Source organism: Ambystoma mexicanum, chromosome 4q, assembly GCF_040938575.1.
Source record: "Ambystoma mexicanum isolate Mex_15411 chromosome 4q, UKY_AmexF1_1, whole genome shotgun sequence".
Lineage (NCBI taxonomy): Eukaryota > Metazoa > Chordata > Amphibia > Caudata > Ambystomatidae > Ambystoma > Ambystoma mexicanum.
Genome location: NC_090928.1, coordinates 645,467,900 through 645,489,488, shown reverse-complemented (window position 1 = coordinate 645,489,488; position 21,589 = coordinate 645,467,900).

Below are 21,589 nucleotides of genomic sequence, written 5' to 3'. Positions count from 1 at the left end.
GTAAATGCTACACCAAATGCCGCTTTGGTTTCCCTAGACCAGTTACAGAAACAGGTGAAGTAAACAACTTCATGTCTTCAGTTCGACATAGTGTTAAAGGTAAATCACCTAAGAACACGTATTACATAAAAAGAAGGGAAAAATCAAAATATATCAATGATTACAATGCAATCATTGCCCTCTTATGGAATGCAAACATAGATGTGCAGTACATTGCAGACAGTTCAACTGCTGTTGCACGATATGTTACAGCCTACTTAACAAAAGCAGAAAAAACAGAGCTTCAAGACCTCTTGGATGACCTAGCATCAGATAAAACATTATCACAGAAACTGTACAGCCTAGGCATAAAAATGTTCTCTCATAGAGAATGTGGCGCCTATGAAGCAGCAGATCGTTTAACCGGTACTGCTTTGTATGGTAAATCAGACGACATAGTATGGCTAAGTCTTGGTCCTGCAAAATCTAGAAAAGGAGTGCTGAAATCATATGAGGACATAGAAACAATTGCCAGAAACGATACCAACAGCCAAGACATTCTAAAAAACAATTTACTGGACACATACTATCCTAACAGGAGTAGCACTTTGGAAAGCATGTGTCTATACCACATAGCTCAAAACTTTGCATACAAAAATAATGTAAAAACCGATGAAAGCAAACGTAGATATAGAGTGATCGATTGTGAAGGGAGCTTAGTGAAACTTACCAAGCAAAGCTTAATTAATCATGTAAAATTGTCATTAAAAACTCCTCAACAGAAAGAACTATATTACATGTCTCTTTTACAACTTTTCAAACCATGGAGAAAAGAGGAAGACATACTAGAAAAACTATGGCAGAAGTAGAAAACACCATGTATCAGTGTCAAGAAGATACAGAAGACTTAAATGTACAACAAGCAAAACTTAACAAAGATCAGCGGACCATTTTTGAAGACATAACAAAACAAATTGTATATGGTGTACAACACGAAAATAAAGAATGTACCTGCTAAAATTACAAACTTATACTGCTGTACGTGAGTGGTGAAGCTGGATCAGGGAAAACATTCTTAATCAAAATCATCAGCAAGTTCCTTCAACAATTGACAAACAACAAACTGACAGCTGTTGTAACGGCCCCCACAGGTTTAGCTACCTACAACATAGGCGGTGTCACTTTACACCGATGACTACTGCTTCCAGTAGAGCATCAAAATAAATTAGACTATTACAAACTTTCTGCAGAAGCTGCAATGGAATTACGCAGAGTATTAAAATAAATGGAAATGCTACTTATAGATGAAATGAGCATGGTCTCCAACCTAATGTTGGCTTTGATTCACCTCAGATTACAAGAAGTACTTAAAAGTAACAACGAAGAAGTCTTTGCAGGGAAACACATTATAGTTTTTGGAGATCTTCTACAATTGACACCAGTGAAAGGTGAACCTATGTTTAAAACCTTAGGCCACACACTCTGCCAGAGAACTGTTGGTAGCATAGGTAATGTCAACCTTTGGCAACATTTCCAATACAGAGAATTAACTGAAAACATGCGGCAATCTGCAGATCTCACTTATGCCAACATCTTAAAACATATTAGAGTTGGTGTACTATCGCAAGAAGCACAAGTTGTATTGAAAAACTGGCACATTCATGCACTTTATAGCGATAATACATGTGCAACTGATGTTATGCAACAAATAGGGCACAAAAATGTCAATTGTATGGCCTTCATGCCAACTCTTGCAAGCTGTTTCAAATTCAATGAAACAATGTTAAATAAAGAAATGCAACCAATAATGGCAATTAGCGCCACAGACAAACTAGACGTACATGGTATTACAGTACCCATGTGTGAGCAAGCCACAACAAGACTAAATAGTTTAGAAAATTCAATCTCCAACACCTGGGTTGGAAAAAATATTAAAATTATGCTTAAATTGTAGAGTAATGCTTAAACGTAACCTTACCATCGAGGAAGGGCTAGTTAATGGAGCACTAGGTATAGTTGTTGGCTTTCAATCATACCCACATGACAGCAACATTCAGTTTGTCAATATTCGCTTTGATAAAGTTTCAGAAGTGAAAAGGATAGGGCGCTCAATTGCTTGATTCCTTCTCTTCAAAGACATGTATGTATGTAGAGAGCAATTTTCTCTAACTCTTGCATATGCAATTACCATTCATAAATCCCAAGGTCTTACCCTAGATAAAGCATTGATAGATATAGGAAACACAGTCTTTAAAGAAGGCATGAGCTACGTAGCATTATCACTCTTACGTACACTTGACAGTCTATTGCTAATGAACTTTGATGCAAGTAAAGTGAAAGCTGATATTCCTTGCATTCTAGAATACAATAGACTGTGTTCACTGTACACCCCTCATCTGAAACAATATCCTGTTACAGATAAAGTAAAACGTGGTAAAAGAAAACTAAATGAAACAGAAATACAACAGAATTCAACAGCAAATTCCTCAAAGAAAAGAAAAGAAGCTAAAGTTTCAGCAATTACCACAAACAAAGAAGAACCTATTAGGGAATGTAAACTAGAGCCGTCGGCAAAGAAGGAACAGAAATTCCGAAAAATGCACTCAGATATAGAACTAGCTGGTTCATTCAAATTTGCAAATGAAAGTGGGGTAAATTGCTATGCAAATGTAGCAATGAATATTCTATTTCAATTGTCACCAATTGTTATCAATATTTACTTGCACAGTACAGACCAAAAGATTGCCAGCTAATCTTACAAATGCGTATTTAATCTTCTTAAAGCCAAAATGTAATAAATAATATGTACTTCAAGATTGCCAAAAAATTATGTGAAAGACTACAAACAGTTAGAATACGCTTATAGGTATCTAACTGCCCAAGAGGATATAACAATGACACAAATAAATGGATATCACAGATTTATAGGAACAAATGCACAGTTACAATACGCCTACAGGTATGTAACTGTTGTTAAAAATCGAAAGGAAGGCAACAAACATAACATTAATCAGAAAGATGAAGGAAACAGTATATAACAACAACACAAATAAATGAATATCACAGATCTGTAGGAACAAATGCACAGTTACAATACACCTACAGGTATGTAACTGTTGTTAAAAATCGGCAGGAAGGCAACAAACATAACATTAATCAAAAAGATGAAGGAAACACTCAAAGGAAACAAGGAAGTAGTTAGTACCATAGCAAAAGAAGGTTTTTTTTAATCGGACAAGGATTTTTTTTCCCCAGACCCAAGGATTAGAAAAGCAAACACAGAAACTGAGCACAATGCACAGTACACTGGTTTGTAAACTAAATATCAGGGTAAAAAAAAAAGGTAAACTGTCTATTATGCAATGTAGTAAGTTTTCATAAAATGCAAAGACTAACATACCTTTTTGTTTTATCACAGAAATTTAAAAAGGGATACTTCCGCGAAGTACGAAAAGCATTTAAAAAATATATGTGGATTCTGAACGAAGTAAGGAGTAAGTATATTGGCATTCATTTTCTACGCATGCGAATCTACACATCTAATCTATGTTAGTATTATGCTGCAGTGGCTGGAGGCTGCCCCTTGCATCTTCAGTGTCTAATCTACGACCTACGCCTTACGACCAAAGTACAAAGAGTATACTTCCTAGCCACAACCATTGCTGTATATCGAAACCATGGTCCTTGTAAATTATCTACTTTTAAATTTACTGTTGGGACCATCGTCTGCAGCCATGCAGCCAAGACATTAGGGCGTGCACACAACTAGTGCATTACACCACTCCCATATTCACTTATAACTTCACTGCTTATGACTTCAGTCTTGGGTGCATGGCCTTTGGGCATGCAGTCAAGACTCTGGGTCCTGGCCAGAAACACCACAGCATATCGAACCATTGTGCCTTCTCATTGCACTATATACAAAGTTGGTTTTGAGAGCATGGCCTTTGGCCATGCTCCCAAAATGCTACGCCCTCCCCACAACCATCTTAATGATGTTGCATAGTACAAGTGTACCAATAGCTGTGATATGTTGAAGTAGTTTGTAGCCACAGGCTACAGAAGTGAGTTTGTGGCCATAGAATTATCAATGTATGAGTGTACAGTATGTAAATTGCACAGTTGCTCACAACTGCAGTTCGTATTACTTTGTTCAAATACTCCTGGCCACTACTACCACACCATATGACATCCATTGCGGCATATAAGTACACTACATACAAATGTGATTTTGGGCCAATGGCCTTCGGTCATATACCCATCATTGCGGCCCCTCCCCACAGCCACCTGAGTGATGCACTACCACACCATATCACACCCATTGTGCCTTGTAAGTACACTACATACAACTGTTCTGTTTGGTGCATAGCCTGCGACCATGTACTGATGGCTGCAGACCCTCCCCACAGCCACTGGACTAATGTTGAATACTAGGGGTGTCTCTGTAGCTCTGTAATGCTTCACTGTTTGTGGGCAGGGCCTAAAATCTTAGGTGTATAGTCATACATTTGCTTATAACTGCAGTGCTTACAAGTTTCCTTTTGGGTGTATGCTTGGGTGTATGGCATACAGCCTGCAACCATGCACCCAAAAGTACACATCTTGGCCAAAACCACTGCACTAGATAAAACCCATGTGGGCTTGTAAGTGAAGAGGTTATAGCTTTGTTGTTGGGTGCATGGCCTTCGGCCATGCACTCAAGACTGCACACACTCCCCACAACCAGGCAATCGATACGCATTACTATGGGTGTATCCATGGGTGTGACATGCTGCAGTGTGTGTGGCCAGGGCCTAGAGTTTTGGAAGTAAGCCCTTCGGCCTTCAGCCAACAGCCATGCATCCAAGACTCTAGGCCCTGGCCACAACCACCGTAGCATGCGACACCCATGGCGGCGTACTAATGAATACAATACCCATAGGAAAAAGTAATGCAATTACGGCATGTTGGCAATTTCAATGTTCCCTAACACCACGCGTGTCCTTACAAGAGTTACAAGTTGCCTGTACACTGCACGGACTGAAATACTGCCCTTATTGGACCCCTCATTTTCTGTGCGTACAAGGTGGCCATAGAAAATACATCATGAAGAGGTTCTAACTTTGTTATTGGGTGCATGGCCTTCGGTCATGCACCCAAGAGTGTAGGGTCTCCCCACAACCACCTCAGTGATGTGTGGTAGTGGGGTTTTTTCTATAAGTGTGGTATCCTTCACTGCTTCCGGCCAGAGGCTTCACTCCTAGCTATATGTCCATAGATATTAACATGAGATGGGTGTGGAGTGGCTTGCACGTCCAGTACTTACAACTTTGTTGTTGGGTGCATGGCCTTTGGCCATGCACCCTAGACTACACACACTCCTCACAACTTAGCAATCGATACGCAATACTAGGTGTATCCATGGGTGTGACATGCTGCGGTGGTTGTGGCCAGGGCCTACAGTCTTGGAAGTAAGGCCTTCGGCCTTCGGCCAATGTCCATGCATCCAAGACTCTAGGCCCTGGCCACAACCACTGTAGCATGCCACACCCATGGCGGCGTACTAATGAATATAATAATACCCATAGGAAAAAGTATTATAATTATGGCATGTTGTCAATTTCAATGTTCGCTACCACTACGCGTCTCCTTACAACAGTAACAAGTTTCCTGTGCACTGCATGGACTGAAATACTACCGTTATTACACCCCTCATTTTCTGTGCGTACAAGGTGGCCATAGAAAATACATTGTGAAGACCGACCCCCCAGAACAAATGCATTGATAACCCATGTCTTACTGTCTGAACCTGTCCCAATGCTCTGTGACACAGCAAAAGAGTTTTATAAATATAGCATGTGTACGCTGGTTGTTGCTCCGCTATCGGCGGATCCAAGATGTCGGGCGTAGCCAAACAATCTGACGCAGAACACGTCTCGCAGCAGCCAATCGGCAGAGACGTTGCGTGTCCGCGGTCATGACGCGAGCCCATTAGCCAATCATTATCTTGTCCGCGGAGCGAACAAGGAAGTGTGACTGGCCAGCGGACATAGATATCACACATTTCTTTAGACATACTTTTTGGTCGTTTTAAAGAAAAATACGGCACGGATTGTCACCAAATTTACAAAAGCACGCTTTCTGGACCAAGCCCCTATACCTGCCGCAAATTTCGTGACAATCCGTCCAGCGCTTTGACCTATAGCCGTGCGCAATTTTTTTCCCCCATTCATGCTATGGGAAAAAAAGACGTTTTGTAACCCCCCTATAACTTTTCCCCCCCTGGACCAAACTTTGCAAAAAAATTCAGAGTGGCCAATATACTTTTTTTGCAAAGTTTGGTGAGGATTCGTCCAGGGGGAGCGGAGTTATAAGCCGCCCAAAAAGTGCTCTTCCTATGGAAACAGCAACTTGCCCATAACTATACACACATATATATATATATATATAAATATATATATATATTTTTTTTATTTGTTTTCCCCGGTGGCACACACGTGCCTTGGTAGCAGTGCACTGTTCTGTCTTCTTCTTTTCTTATTTTGTGCAGCTGATCAGCTCTGTTTGGTTGGGAGTCGGGTAAGTGGAGTACTCACTGCAGTTCTGGTATCATGTGAAGTGTGGCAGGATCGCCGGCTGGGCTCTGTCGGGCGCTTCTGCATTAGCAAAGGAAGCCTCTTTCCCTTCTCATAACCGTGTCAGTGGGATCATCAGCAACTGCAACACAGCGGGCCTGTTCGTGTGCATGGGCAGCGCTAAGTCGCGTTCCTTGGGTGTTATGTTCTCTCAGCGGGATCGCCGGTCGCTGTAACATTGGGGGACTGCCCAGAGGTATCGGCGGGATCGCCGTATCTGTAGGCAGCGCTTCGCCACGTTCTAGAGTGTGGCTGGCAGTGTGCATGCGCCCAGTGGGATGCGCCCAGTGGGATCGCCTTTGTATGTGTGCTTATTGCAAACTCAAGACACACCTCTTTAGATAATTAGCCTCTTAAGCTATCTGCTTGAAATCTCCACTCTAATGATATGCGCCCGGGCCACTTTGGTTGCGCATAACAAATAATAATAATAATAATGATAATGCTGCGCGTGAACAGGGAAAAAGGAACCCTGACGCCAGTTGTTGAACTCTTAATAAGGATACCAGTCTGGATTAATGTAGACATCTGCTTTATCTGCTTTATTCAACTCTTAACTACATACATACTGACAGTTTGGTCCGTTCACCCCTCCCTTTCCTCCCTCTCCCACATGTCCTCCCTGATCCCACGTGGGTCGTGCTTTATGGTACAGTGTTGCCTTATGACAATGAGCAATGATTTATGCTGACCGATCAGTGTTTTAATCCTGGATTCTTCACGTCACCAGGTTAAGCTCCTAGTTAAAGGTTGGTAGGGGGTGTGTATGTGTGTGTGTGTGTGTGTGTGTCCAAATGTGGCAGCAGATGCTTAGCAGACAGAGCCTCTTTACAGGATTTCTTCTCCCCTTGTTCTATCTGCCATCCATGCCAATGAATGACGTGTGGTCTGAGCTGTTATGCTTCCTGTGCCTGGGGCCTGCACATGTCCTTGTCCACGCCCCACTGAGACAGCTGTCGTATGCAATTACGGTTTGAAGGTTTAGGCTTCTTGGAGCTTGGATGGGGTGCGTAATGTCCAATATTCACTGCAGCATAGCCTCCACAAAATGGAAAACTGGTGAAGAAAAGCAGTGACAACAGGGGAAGGAGGAATCAAGGGTGCGGGGTGGGCAAGGGGGAAAGTGGGACAGACTGACCATCATTCACTTCACAATCTCAACCACATGCCTATTTGTCCTGCTCTGATATTACGAAGGAGAGGCAAGGCCTTAAGGAGTGGAGCCTGAAGTGAGCAACCAAGACCAAGTAGCATAGCAGAGCCTCATCTGCAGCAGTGCCAAGGCTAGGGAAGCTGCTAAAGATCTGCAGATCGGAGATGATGCTGCAATGTTCTGAGGAGGCGCACGACAACTGGAGAAAACAAGACTTTAATTGTGCACTAATTGATGAGTGCTGCTCTCTGGCCAGCCATGATGTGGCTGGATTTAACTACACCCTACGTTTTGATGTGTTTCTGCATGAATAAAAAGAATGACAGATTCAAAGATGGTAAATTAACTCCAAGAAGACGGATGACCGTTTTGAATAAATAACCATCCTCCATTAACTGTCTGAACCAGCATCTTTCACCCCAACCTTCCTCAGCAATCAGTATTCCTGTCACATGCTCATTATCTCTCCCAACCACACCCCCACCTTTCACACACATTATACAATACATTTGTGAAACATATTAATCCTCAACAATAATTGCAATTTGTACACAAACTGTGTTGTCCACCATCACCTGCTTGCTAGAACACAGAGCAAAAAGCAGCATCCCAAAACCTACTCAGCATGATAATCCTCAAATCTTTCAACCCTCTTGGTTACACGTATGCATGTTCTTCATCGAAAAATCACTGCCAACCTACTCATCATGCAACACACTTCGCTCAGGATGCCTTCCCTCTACACTCTCTTGTGTAGCCCCTGATGGTTCCACCACTGAGGTTTTGCTTGCCACTAAACCTTCATATGCCTTCTTGTCGCATCTCTCGCTGCTCTTTTCCACCTGTTCTCTCTCTCGTCACACTCAGGCAGCACGAAAGGACTACGGGATAAGGTAGGACAATGGTAACAGGACTCTGACAATGATTTGTTGGTGAGCTACAACAAGAATGCAAGCATATGGTGTGCCAAGAGATGTGCTGTCTATGATGATTATAAATTGACGCATGCAGTGCTAAGGGAATTTCAGGGAGAAGTCACGGACAAGTTATGTAACATCCTAAAATCATAGAACATCAAAGTGGAATTGAAGTAATCCCTATGGACACATCTATGCATTTAGTCCTAGACAAGACAAATATTTTTTGTTCTAATACTGAACAATTGATACATTTGATTATGCAGGAGTATGGATGGTGAGTGGCTTGGAGACATATGAGAAAACTGACCGACCATGGGATATTAAAGATACATTGAATGGGGATCAACCTTATGGAATTCAGATGTCCTGGCAATAGAAGGGAGGTTATGTAAATTAGAGTTGATAACCTAAGTAGGTTTATGTTGTAAAGAAATGGGCTGATGTCCTTTAATATGCTAAGTAAGATGATCGACTGTCACCCGTAGAAGAAGGCTGGTTAACGCTGGGTGTAAGGAGGAGCTGTCGGCTTTGTGATGCTATCCCTGACGTCAGTACGAAGAAGATCCATCAGAGCTCTCCCTTTTCTAACTTGGTTGATTCAGGGGTACAGTTAATGTTTGGAATAGTAAACCAACCCCAGGTTAATAGGGGAAATTTGCTTCAGAGGTTGGGAGAAAAAGGCTGCATTCTTAGTCCCAAAGCCCAGCCATACGTTATGAGGAAATTGTTCACCAAGTCAGTGTTTTATAAATACAGCATTAGCAGGTGTTTTCATTTTGCTCAGCAGACAGCCATGGGTCCATGCATTGAGCGGGAGTGGAAGATTAATGCATGCCAGGAGCACAGGCTGCAGTATGGGCCATGAGCCGGAGCCCTGTGGAAATAGTATGGCTAATGTGAGAAACTTGAAGGTGTCACACCCGCTAGTTCCTGGGGAACTGATCTGTCATCCAAGTCGCCAGGACACGGCTATCTCTTTTGGATCCAGTTCCTGGGGGTGGACCAATGTAGGTGCATCACCTGGATGAGGGGTCTTCGCAGAGTGGAAGTGGGACACCGGATAGTGAGACGTGGTATACCCTTCCCTATAACACCTTTTCCCCATACCTAGGATTCCTAGGAACTCAACCCCCCCCCTTTCCCAACACCAACACTTTCTCACGGACAGCTCACCGTGAGCGACAACAGACTAACACCCGAGCCGTATACCTGACATGTCCCGATACAATGATCAGGCAAGGTCAGGCAATTACTGATCATTACACACACCTGACTTCCATCACACTTCCCCACACGGATAAAAGGCGGAGCATGAAAGCACACTCTGAGCAAGGCAGAACACATGAGGAAACAGCAGTTCCGAGATGGCAGTTTAATACAAGGAAAGAAACAGTGAGACCAGAGAGGGTTGCAAAGAGGGAAGTGCCCTTGACCTTTTAAGACTGTTACTTTCGCGAACCTTGGAAAGTAAGAAACCTAAGACAAGAAACTAAAGCTGATCAAACCTGCACGGTGTGTCAGAGATATCCGTGGCCCTCCTGCGTCGATAACCAAGGCGGGAGGAGCGACTGCCGCTGTGGTACTGTCCTTGGCTCCTACAAAGCAGCGTCAGTAAAGACAGCACAGCCAGTGAGTCGGAGAGACTGATACCAAACCAGCCTGTGTTTTGAGCCAAGGTTGCAACCAGCAACATTGTATGAAGAAATCAAAAGAGAACAATATATGAGATGTATGTGACGAACAATGCAAACATAATTGGAAACCAAAGGAGCAACTGAACTTTGGGAGGCAAACAAAAGATACCGTAGACAGAGTGGTCCGGCACCACGTGGGTGCTCATTCGAAAGTCTCTGTTAGGTATCCAACTGATGATAAGTGTGAGAAAAGGAAATCTTAAGATCAAAGTGGTCCTGCAACGGGTCAAGCTAAACCCTGTGCACACTCGAAAGTCTTTGATGGTCTAATATACACTGCTATTGGCCTGAGCCCGGCTGAGGGAGACTAATTGGGTAAAAGAAAAGGATCTGAGCCCAGCTGAGGGTGACCCGGGGGAACCATGAGTCGCCTGAGAAATAATTTTTTCTCTGATCATTGTAATAAGGGGATCTGAGCCCGGAAGAAGGGGATCCAATGTTGAACGTTTGTTTTTTAAAGGGATCTGGGCCTGTCTGCGTGGGATCCAGGGTGAACATCCAAAATGGAATACTTGTGAGAAGAAAGGAGACTTTTAAGAAGTAAAGAGACTTGGACACAGAAGGTTCCAATAGTTCCATTACCAGCATCAAGTAATACAGTTGTATTCAGGTAATACAGTTGTATTCTCGTGCCTCAGAAGCCCGAGTGTGTGCTTTGCTCGAGTGTACCACCTTGCCCCATGCTGAAAACGTGGGGAAGGGAGGCCAACGGCCTAAACATCCTGGCATATCTACCCCACACTATTTGTACATTAGTGGTAAGGATTGGCAATAGGTGTTTTAGTATAGGCCCTTTTTTTGACAAGACTCCACTAGGACTGCATTATTATTATTTGATGGTCGTAGCTTGCTCCCATCTATAGATTTAGGTTTAGGTAGGCGTTTATCACCCCCTTGTGAAAGTGCAATAAACACCCTTGAAATGTGGTCACTTCTGTCTGTCTTACTGTTGACACCATGCCGTCCTTACACATATAAGAAAATAACACACAACAAACACTTATGCTCTAAGTAGCAGCGCTCTAAGCTCTGAATACTTAAGAGGTCTGGTTCATGCTGCTTGTACCTGTAATTGTTGGCACTACATATTTTTAGTAGTGTCACATTAGTCCACATAGGGGAAAAATTACAACTGTCTTTGTTCTCTTTACATGATCATTTATTCCACCTTCGACCAATTTGACAGAGAGGAGAAACTCACAGTCGCAGGGAAGCCAGAGCTCTGGGTTCATGGATTGCCATGTTAACATTGTTCGATTCCAACATGGCGGACATGGCAATATTTGTAACCTCGGGCAACAGAGGCCTGGCTATGGGCAGATCCAGGTTCACAAAAGATGTACAACAACTACAGGGAAATACAAACACCAGCCTTACTAATGAGAGGAGCTGGAACCCTTAAACCAGGAATAATTACCTTGTACAAAGCTGTGGTGAAATGGACTCGCAAACCAGATCACTCATTAATTTAATCATTCTATCAGCACCTGTATATGTAGAGGGACAAATTTCCTTAGTGCGTCGTTGATAGGGCAGCATTCCTGAAAGAGAGTAGTGCTATCATGAAAACAGCAAGAGAAGGAGAAGCAGAAGAGCAGCGCCTGTGTTAGCTAAGCCTAGTTGGACAAGTAGTGAGCAAGAGATCAGAAGAAGGAGAACAAGCAGGGAAGCACGTTGTTTGGCCAAGCGCAGATGGTCAACTAGAATCAGAAATAGGGAAAGGGGTTTGGGTGTGTCAGTGGAGCAAGGTTTGCAAGATGCCAAGTTGAAGGAACAGTCTAGAGTGGAAGATCTTATGAGGACCTGGGCCCAAAGACTGAAAATGGACCCACCTTAAAATGCTTAATCTATATGAGTAAAGCCCACTGAGGTCTCTGGCCTGCAATTAGTTGCCAGGATACCATGGAGAGCATTCTACCCAAAAGCACTCAGTAGGACGGGGACAAATCCCTATCCACAAGTACATTTCTATGGTAAAAGGGGTTCCATAAAGGCCTTTCTCTGGCAGCTGTTGTGAGGCTGTCTCCTCATTCTACAATCCAGAACCAAGATGTCATGAACCGTCGCCTCCGTCCATTCTGGACTTCGTGGTCCCTGACCCATAGAGGACTGAATGCAGTAATCCTCCCAACATGGCCACCTGATACAGAACGCAGCCTGCCAGTCTTTGTGCTCCACCCTTTGCACACTACTAAACAGACACGCCCCCGCGGCGCTCCGCGTTTCAACGCTACCGCTCGCTGTAGTTGGATGTGTGTTGCCGGAGTTCGCTCAGGGCTTTTTCCTCACTCCTGTTTCCCACTTTCTTGAATCCCCCTCCTTCCTTCCTTCTCTCTAACTTACCTCCGAACTTCCTGGATTTTTGCCCCTGCTCGAGTCACGGCGTTCCGTGCCTCCGAGCCCGGACACTATTCCTTCCTGGTTCCGTCCTGGACTTCTGAACGTATCCTGGAGTTGAAACATCTTTCTCACACTGGAATCCGAAGACCAGCACATGGGCTTATATAAATCCTGGACCGTGCGAAAGAAGGTTCACAAGCAAACAAGAAAAAGAAGTGAGAAGGGGAGAGACTTGTGATACAAGATACAGATCAAAACCAAGACAAGAACCTGACAACCACAGCCAGGAAGAAGACCATGATCTATAACGAATGTGAAGCCACTGTGAAAGAATTTTGCTGCAAAATTCAAAGAAATCTGTAAGGGACTTACAGAGCATTATCCTCAATGGACAACCCAGAAGTTTGGAAACTAAACTAGAAAGGCAGAAAGGTGCATTTTACATGGTAATTGGATAGAAACATCACTGAAGGGAATTTTGCAAACATACTGCAGGATATCATTTTTTCTTTGCTGCAAGCCATTCACATAACCAATGGTCCAATAGTGTGTTACAATTTAATGAAACCTCTGACCTGCCTTTTGAGTAAGGGGTTGGTATTTTGAATAAAGGGGAATTAGCGAGAAGTGGATAGCAGGGAAATTTTAACTCATTTATTGTTTTAACAAATGAAAGATTCCTCCTGAACTCTTAAGCATCCAATCAATGGTGCCTGTATGCTATGTGTTATTAAGTCTCTATTTGCATAACTGTATCATTGAAAAATCAAGCGACTAGTGTGTTGATTATTTCTCATCATTGGCATTTGAAAGAATGTGTTTATCTTTAATCTGATTCAATTATTTCTATTTGAATAATAAATATACCTTATGTGCAGCCCTGTGTCTTTCTTGTCCCGTAAGGGGAGAGAAGCTGTAAGGAATCAATTCTATTAAATTGGGGGTCCCAGATTAATAAAAATAATGTTATTAAATAAAGTATAATTGTGTGTACCTGGTTTGGGGTAGGTGAAAAATAACCCTGAATAAGGTATCACATAGTTAAAACATCCTACAGAAGGAACTATTGACTAGGGAGGCAACCTTCTACTGCTCATTAGGGAATATACTTTGCCCATGTACAGTTCTTCTGGGAGAGTTTTTGGTGAATGCAAGGGACAGAGAATGCCAAGTGGCCAATCCCAATTAAGTTGATTTTCATTAATTTCTTCTGATCTACCTGTTTAGAACACACTTATACTTATCTGGGTAATTTGCTTCACCCTCTTCCTGACAGCTACTGAAAATGTTGTCAATGTAGTTACAAATGGACGCTCATTCATGTAACACTATTTTGAACATTTTACAAATTGTATAAAGAAGTATGAACTCAGGTTTCAATGGATATATGTTTGTAGATGATCCTCTTTGCATCTTATACAGCATCGCAGAAAGAGCATCAATGTTGTATCTAAACAAACACTGTTTTGCAACATTTGTGGAAATGAAAGAAAGTATGAGCAATCAGGATGTTGTGAATTTATAATGCAAATTAACAAGGGGGGTCCTGTCAGTCTCTCTGCCAGACATTTGTCCTGGTTACGAGAGCCTTACCCAGATTCTTCAGCTCACTATCTTTCACAGAGGAGAAATATCCAAAACATATCAGTCTTTGTCCTGCCCTGGTGCAATCCAGCACTGAAATGCTAAGCAATTCTCCTCTGAACAAGAGTACCAACAGCAACCCCAGACACGTGTTTCGGTCTGGTTGGGCCCCATCAGTAGGGTGCAGCTGTGCCTCTCAAAGAATAGTGAGCAAGGGGACCACATCCGGATTCTCCCAGTAACCCTGGATGAGGCCCAAAGCTACCTAAATTGTACAAATTAACAAGGGGGGTCCTGGGAGTCTCTCTGCTAGACATTAGTCCTGGTTACGAGAGCCTTACCCAGATTCTTTAGCTCACTATCTTTCACAGAGGAGAAATATCCAAAACATATCAGTCTTTGTCCTGCTCTGGGGCAGCCCAGCACTGAAATGCTAGGCAATTTTCCTCTGAACAAGAGTACCAACAGCAACCCCAGATGCGTGCTTCGGTCTGGTTGGGCTTCATCAGTAGGGTGGAGCTGTGCCTCTCTAAGAATAGTGAGCAAGGGGTCCACGTCTAGATTCCCCTAGTAAGTTAGTGTGAGACCCAAAGCTACTTAAATTATGCAAATTAACAGGGGGGTCCTGGAAGTCTCTCTGCCAGACATTAGTCCTGTTAACGAGAGCCTTACCCAGATTCTTTAGCTCACTATCTTTCACAGAGGAGAAATATCCAAAACATATCAGTCTTTGTCCTGCCCTGGGGCAATCCGGCACTGAAATGCTAGGCAATTCTCTTCTGAACAAGAGTACCAACAGCCACCACAGTCACGTGTTTTGGTCTGGTTGGGCCTCATCAGTAGGGTGGAGCTGTGCCTCTCTAGGAATAGTGAGCAAGGGGTCCACGTCTGCATTTCCCTAGTAACTTAGGGTGAGACCCAAAGATACTTAAATTATGCAAATTAACAAGGGGGTTCCTGGGAGTCTCTCTGCCAGACATTAGTCCTGGTTACGAGAGCAAGGCAATTCTGCTCTGAACAGTGAGATATTTTATTGTAAAACACTGAAAACCTAAGATGTCTTTTATCAATATGTAACTGTTTATAGATGTTGTGTATAACATTTTACGGAAAAACATACTCTCAGTTAAAAAATCCTAAAAACTTTGAAATTAAAGAATGTATCAATTGTATGACTATATTTGTTAGCTACATTCCAGTCTACTGTTGTAATAAACTATATCTTGGCATTATAATCAGACAACTGAAGGTTCAGATTGCAGAACACATAACAGCCATACAATATGAGGACAGTAGATCACCAGAAGCCAACCATTTCCAAATGTGCCATAGCAGTGATCCTTCAAATATTATATAATTTTGCATTGAATGGAGTGAAGAAATGACATCAGGATTCAACAAAGAGCTTCTGCTAAGACAATCCGAATCAAGATGGCTAATATTTTTGTAGTCTGTGGAGAAAGGTTCATATTCAGACAAAGAGCTCAACCCTTTGCCTGCCACCTTGACTGTTGACGATACAAACCATTCTATGACGATGTGATATCCTTTTCGTCCATCTACTGTTCTCTTCTCTGTTCTCCCCTTTTCATGTTGTGCTCTTTTTACCCCTATTATACAATTTCCTCTACTAATATTATAAACCCACTATGGGGATACTTTGATACTGCATGGACTATGAGGAGAAATTATTGATTTATATCCCAGAATTTCTAAATCTAAGAGAGGATTTACAAATGCATATAAAACAATGTTGTAACACAGACCTGAATAGAAGTGACTGTTACATCTATGAAAATGGGTATTAGGCTATGAGATACAGAGTAAGGAAGATTGCAAATCATGTTTGCTTTTATTTGTGTTTCCTAGCCTAACTTCACTGATTCACAGGGTTTTGGCACTGACTTTGTAGTCCGTTTTCCATGTCACAAATTATGCAATGCACTATGTGATAGGGGTTCTGCTTAGGTTGGTTCTTAGAGCCAAGGTTGTGCAACTTGTGCAACCTTGAGAAAGCACTGTTGCACGAAACTCCTTGGTTACCTTAAAGTACCTCCAACCCTGGTGGAAGTGGTTTGAGGCTTCATTTCCGAAGAGGTATTATTCAAATTATCACAAGTATAATAATTATTATTATTATTATTAGTATGACTATATTCATTGTTAATATCAATAACAATAGTAGTCTGCTGCTAATAGAAACCACAAACATTTTTGTATGTTTCCCACCAAATGACTGCAACCCAATCCGAAAAAGGCCCAATGTTCATCCCTTTCGGCACTTTGTTTTCTACCCGAGTACAGTCTGTCTGTGGCTTTGAGGTTGTTCCTCAGCAACAAAAACCCAAAGGGTAGAAGATATTTTACATATTTACTGTGCCTTTATCTACATTATTTAATTGCTGTTCGATCTATAACTCATTGTATTTGTCTTTTAATCTAGGTCTTCCCTTATGTAAACCTTTTTACACCATCAGCCTGGCTTTTGGTTATTGAACTTTGCTATTGTTCTTTCACATCGCACCCCCTGTTGTAGCTGTTTCCACCACTTGGACTCCTAAGGCTGTCATTCTTTTCATAATTCCAATTCATGCTATTGCCAACATTCCAAAAATGTTTTTCTTCCATTACTCTTACTTGATCGTCAAAATCCTCCAGTCATCAAGAAATTAAAAGTAGTGTCATTTAAATCTGTTTCCTAGCTATACAACAATTAATTGTATCCTTAATTTTACACCAGTACGTTTGCATTATATGACATCTAGATAATATATGTAGATTAGTACCAGGCACAGATGTACATCTATGGCAGATTTAATATTCTTTCAATATATATTTATGTAATTCAACTGGTCTGTGCTTTAGCAGATATTGTTTAAAATACTGATTGTTCATTTAATAGGAGGAAAGTTTTATTGCACAAATATTCACTTAATTTGAATTTAAATTCCTCTCTTGGAGACAGTTTATAATTGTCTGGACCATCTGTTTCCATTCAAATTAATTGATGGTATCGTGAAACATATTTCTTTGTCATTGTAAAAGGCTAAGCCCCTTCCTCAAAAATACACAATGTCAGCTTTTTTGTGTAGTTTTCTTTTTTAGACAAACATGATTCTATTTAAATATATTGAAAAATGTATGATTGTATATTTATCTTTTACAAGTTAGTATTCTAGAATTCTTGTTGTGCTATACAACTAGTAGTAGTCGTCATTTATATAGCACCTTTTCCCATTGTCATGGTCTCAATGCACTTGTGGTGGGAACGCCCTCAGGGACCGAAGTCCAGGTATGGGAACATTCTCAAAAGGCTTAGAATGCATGTGTACATTTGGCCAAGATTAGGGATTAGATGGGCTGTCTAGTCTCCAGTAAGCAACCCAAGGGTCAGGCATGTGAGTTGGTGCTGAAGGGGGTCATGAGTGTGTGCAAGTGCAAGAGACTTGTGATGTGTCTAGATAGACTGAATATTGGCACAGGTTATCACTGTATCCTAATGGCAGAGGTGTTGAGGCAAGTCTGGTGTAAGTAGGCTTTAAAGCTTAAGTGTCCAGCTAGACCGAATTTTTTCATAGGTCGTAGCTGCATTCTAATGTGTGTGGATGGATAGCCGTGCCTGCGGAGGATGTCCACAGAAGTGGTGCGTTTATATGTACCTAGAGCTCAGATGTAGCTTTATCTTTGATGTTGCTGTGTCATCAGATCATGTGTGGGGAGAAAAGCCAGCTACCCTTGTAGACTCTTCTAGGCACTATGGACAGGCTACCCTCAGGTCTACTAAGCTAGTCAATACTTAAGAGGCCTGGTTAATGCTGCATGCACCTGTAATTAATGTCATTAACCCTTCTGGGTACTCTCAGATTATTCCACGCAGGAGACCATTTACAAATGTCCTTGTTCTCTTTAAATTGACATCCATTCCACCACGGAGCAATACTTAGAGGGCCCAAATTATTCCATGTTATTAATATTGTCATCATTTGTAGTTTGCTTGTCTTGTGTACGGTTCTCATGGCAGGCAGGTCCCACTACCAACACTCTTCTATTTTAGCACCTTTTAATTTATCATATGCTATCTGGTATTTCTTAACATTTCAAAAAATGTGTTTGTCTGGAATTGTCTGAAATATTCACTAGGAAGACCTAATCATGTTAAATGCATAACAGGCACAATCTTTGGAAAGAGAACCATTTTCACATAATCTTTTGGGCTAATCAATGTCAGATTTAGTCATCTTACTCTATAATCTTTTTTCATAATATAATTGTTCTATTTTTTTTAATTTAAATAACACATCTCTGTTATATTTAAGGACTACAGATTCCTAATATTTCATTTGCTGTTAAATCCATGCATGCTGAAACCAAAAAAGTGATGGGTGGAAGGTTTTGAATTAATCTTCACCACTGGCATTGCTCTGGGCAACCTTCCACCCCAGTCTTTTAGCCCATCTGTGCCATTGCAAAAGGGGTCAGGCATATGCAAATCAGCCAGATACTGCCAACAATGGGAGCAGCCCTGCCAGAACTGGTAGGCCAGGTCTCCCCTGCATGGAAACACAAGCATCCCCAGACATGTTTCAGCTTTGTTGGACATCCTCAGTGAGGTGCAGCTTGGTTCCCTATGGCGCAGTGATCAAGGGACCCACGTCTGGGCATACCCTCTTTCACATAGGGAGACAAACTGAAACCAAAAAAAGGATGGGTGGAAGGTTTTAAATTAATATGAACCACTGGCATCGCTCTGGGCCACCTTCCACACCACCGTTCTTTAGCTTGTCTGCGCCACTGCAAAAGGGGTCCAGTCATATGCAAATCAGTCAGGCACTGCCACCAATCCAATGGGAGATGCTCTGCCTGAACTGCTAGGCCAGGTCCCCTCTGCATGGAAACAAAAGCAACCCTAAACATGTTTCAGCCTTGTTGGACCTCCTCAATTAGGTGCAGCTTGATTCCATATGGTGCAGTGAGCAAGGGACCAACGTCTGGGCATACCTTCTCTCACTTAGGGAGACAATCTGAAACCAAAAAAGTGATGGGTGGAAGGTTTTGAATTATACCAAACCACTGGTTCCATGCGTTAATATCCCTGCAAAAATATCGCCAAATTTTTGCATCGGTATTAACCCATTAAACCTGTGGGGGACACCCCCGAAACCCTTATAATATTTGAAAGGGAGCGGGGGACACCTCCACAGCCCCTGGTTCCATTTGCCCCAAAAATTATCCCCACTAATAATATCGGCTATGGCCGTTCCCGATGACCCTATATATGCCGATATTATTGGTGATGATAATATTACCTGATACCGAACCACTGGCATTGCTCTGGGCAACCTCGCACACCACCGTCTTTTAGCCCGTCTGCGCCAATGCAAAGGGGGTCCAGACATATGCAAATTAGTCAGGTATTGCCACCGATGGGAGCAGCCCTGCCCGAACTGCTAGGCCAAGTGCCCTCTGCATAGAAACACAAGCAACCCCAGACATGTTTCAGCCTTGTTGGGCCTCCCCAGTGAGTTGCAGCTTGGTTCCCTATGGTGCAGTGAGCAAGGGACCCACGTCTGGGCCAAAGCTCTCTCACATGGAGATATAAACTGAAACCAAAAAAGTGATGGGTAGAGGTTTCGAATTAATCTGAACCACTGACATTGTTTTGGGCAACCTTCCACACGAACATTTTTTAGCCCATCTGTGCCATTGCAAAAGTGGTCCAGACATATGCAAATCAGTCAGGTACTGCCACCAATGGGAGCAGCACTATACAAACTGCTAGGCCAGGTCCCCTCTGCACGGAAACACAAGCAATCCCAGACAGAGAGGTGCAGCTTGGTTCCATATGGCGCAGCGAGCAATGACCCACTTCTGGGCATATCCTCTCTCACATGGGGAGATAAACTGAAACCAAAAAAGTGATGAGTGGAAGGTTTTGAAATCCACACATGCACTGTTGTTCTTTTTGTATTTATAGCTAATATCTCTGTTTTCCTTGTTTACTTGAACTTCAGAGCTTTACCCAAACGTTGTACCTATTTGTTGAATCAGGATCTTTTCAGACCTCTGTGGTGATGTCCCAATGGAGCGCCTCCAATAAGAATAAGCCGGAGCCATGAACATTCACAGTCATAGAATAAAGAAAAGCATAAGGCGGGAAAACAATCAGAGTCTGACACAAGTGATCTGGGAAGAAAGTGAAAGACAAGTTTTATGTGGCGAGCAGGAAAACGCCTAGATAGAAAACCAGCTGTAAATTAGCAAACAGCAGCAAAGACAGATGATCTATACAGAGAAAGGCAGACTCAAAGATGGAAGGAGTCTCAACGAAAAGACAGTGGCAAGCAGTCGCCAGGCCCAATGTAATATGGATACCAGAAACAAAACGACCACAGTGCCAACAACATGATGATTGAAAACCAGTAAATCCACAAGACTGATGGCACAAGGATGGAATACCAGTGGACAGGAAACCTAACATGCAGCCTTCCACGAGTCCAGGAGGAAAGGATGCACACCATGGAGGAAATGAGGGAACCCAGCAGAGACAAAGAAGATGACAGGCAGGAACCTCGGAAACAGAAGAGGACAGGTCACGGGTTTACCGAGCAAGACACAGATCACAAATCTCAGCAACTGGACCAAAGGGTTAGAAGGAATCAATCCTTGAAACATGCCCGAGATCAACACCACGTGGGCAGCAGGGGAACCACAAGGGTAGGCAGCAGCAATCCAGAGGCAGTCAGTGGTCAGACAACCATGTCCAAAATGCCCTGAGAGCAGCAATCCGGTAAGTCGTCTGAGGGTCAAGAAAGCAAGCAAAGCAGGATCAAAGAACAAAAGAACAGAGCAAGTTAGCCTTGTTGAGGCGCATCCGAACAGATGTGTTTCTAGTCCTTCATAGAGCCAGGAGTGTGTGTGCATAACCAAGAAAAGAGAACCATAGAGGAGATCTAGTAAACATTGAAGACAAGCGCAGTGTGCAAACACAGGCGTACAGAGAATAGGAGAAGTTGCAGCCCCACAATCATAGAGACAGCAAGACAGTCGCCTGGCCATGTATCTGTGTGCACATGACCCTCAATCAGTCCTATATTTCCATTTAGACAGTGGGTCATTCTGTGTGGGAGGTAAGGACCCTTTGCTTATAGGGCTGTGAAAGGGCAGCAATGGGAGCGAGCAGACCATCGGGGCACAACATATTTATAGCATTTGAATACTATTTATTTTATCTGAAAAACACATCATAGACACTTCCAAAGGAATCATTGTTAGACACTGTCAGGAAACATTTTGTGCATCTATTTC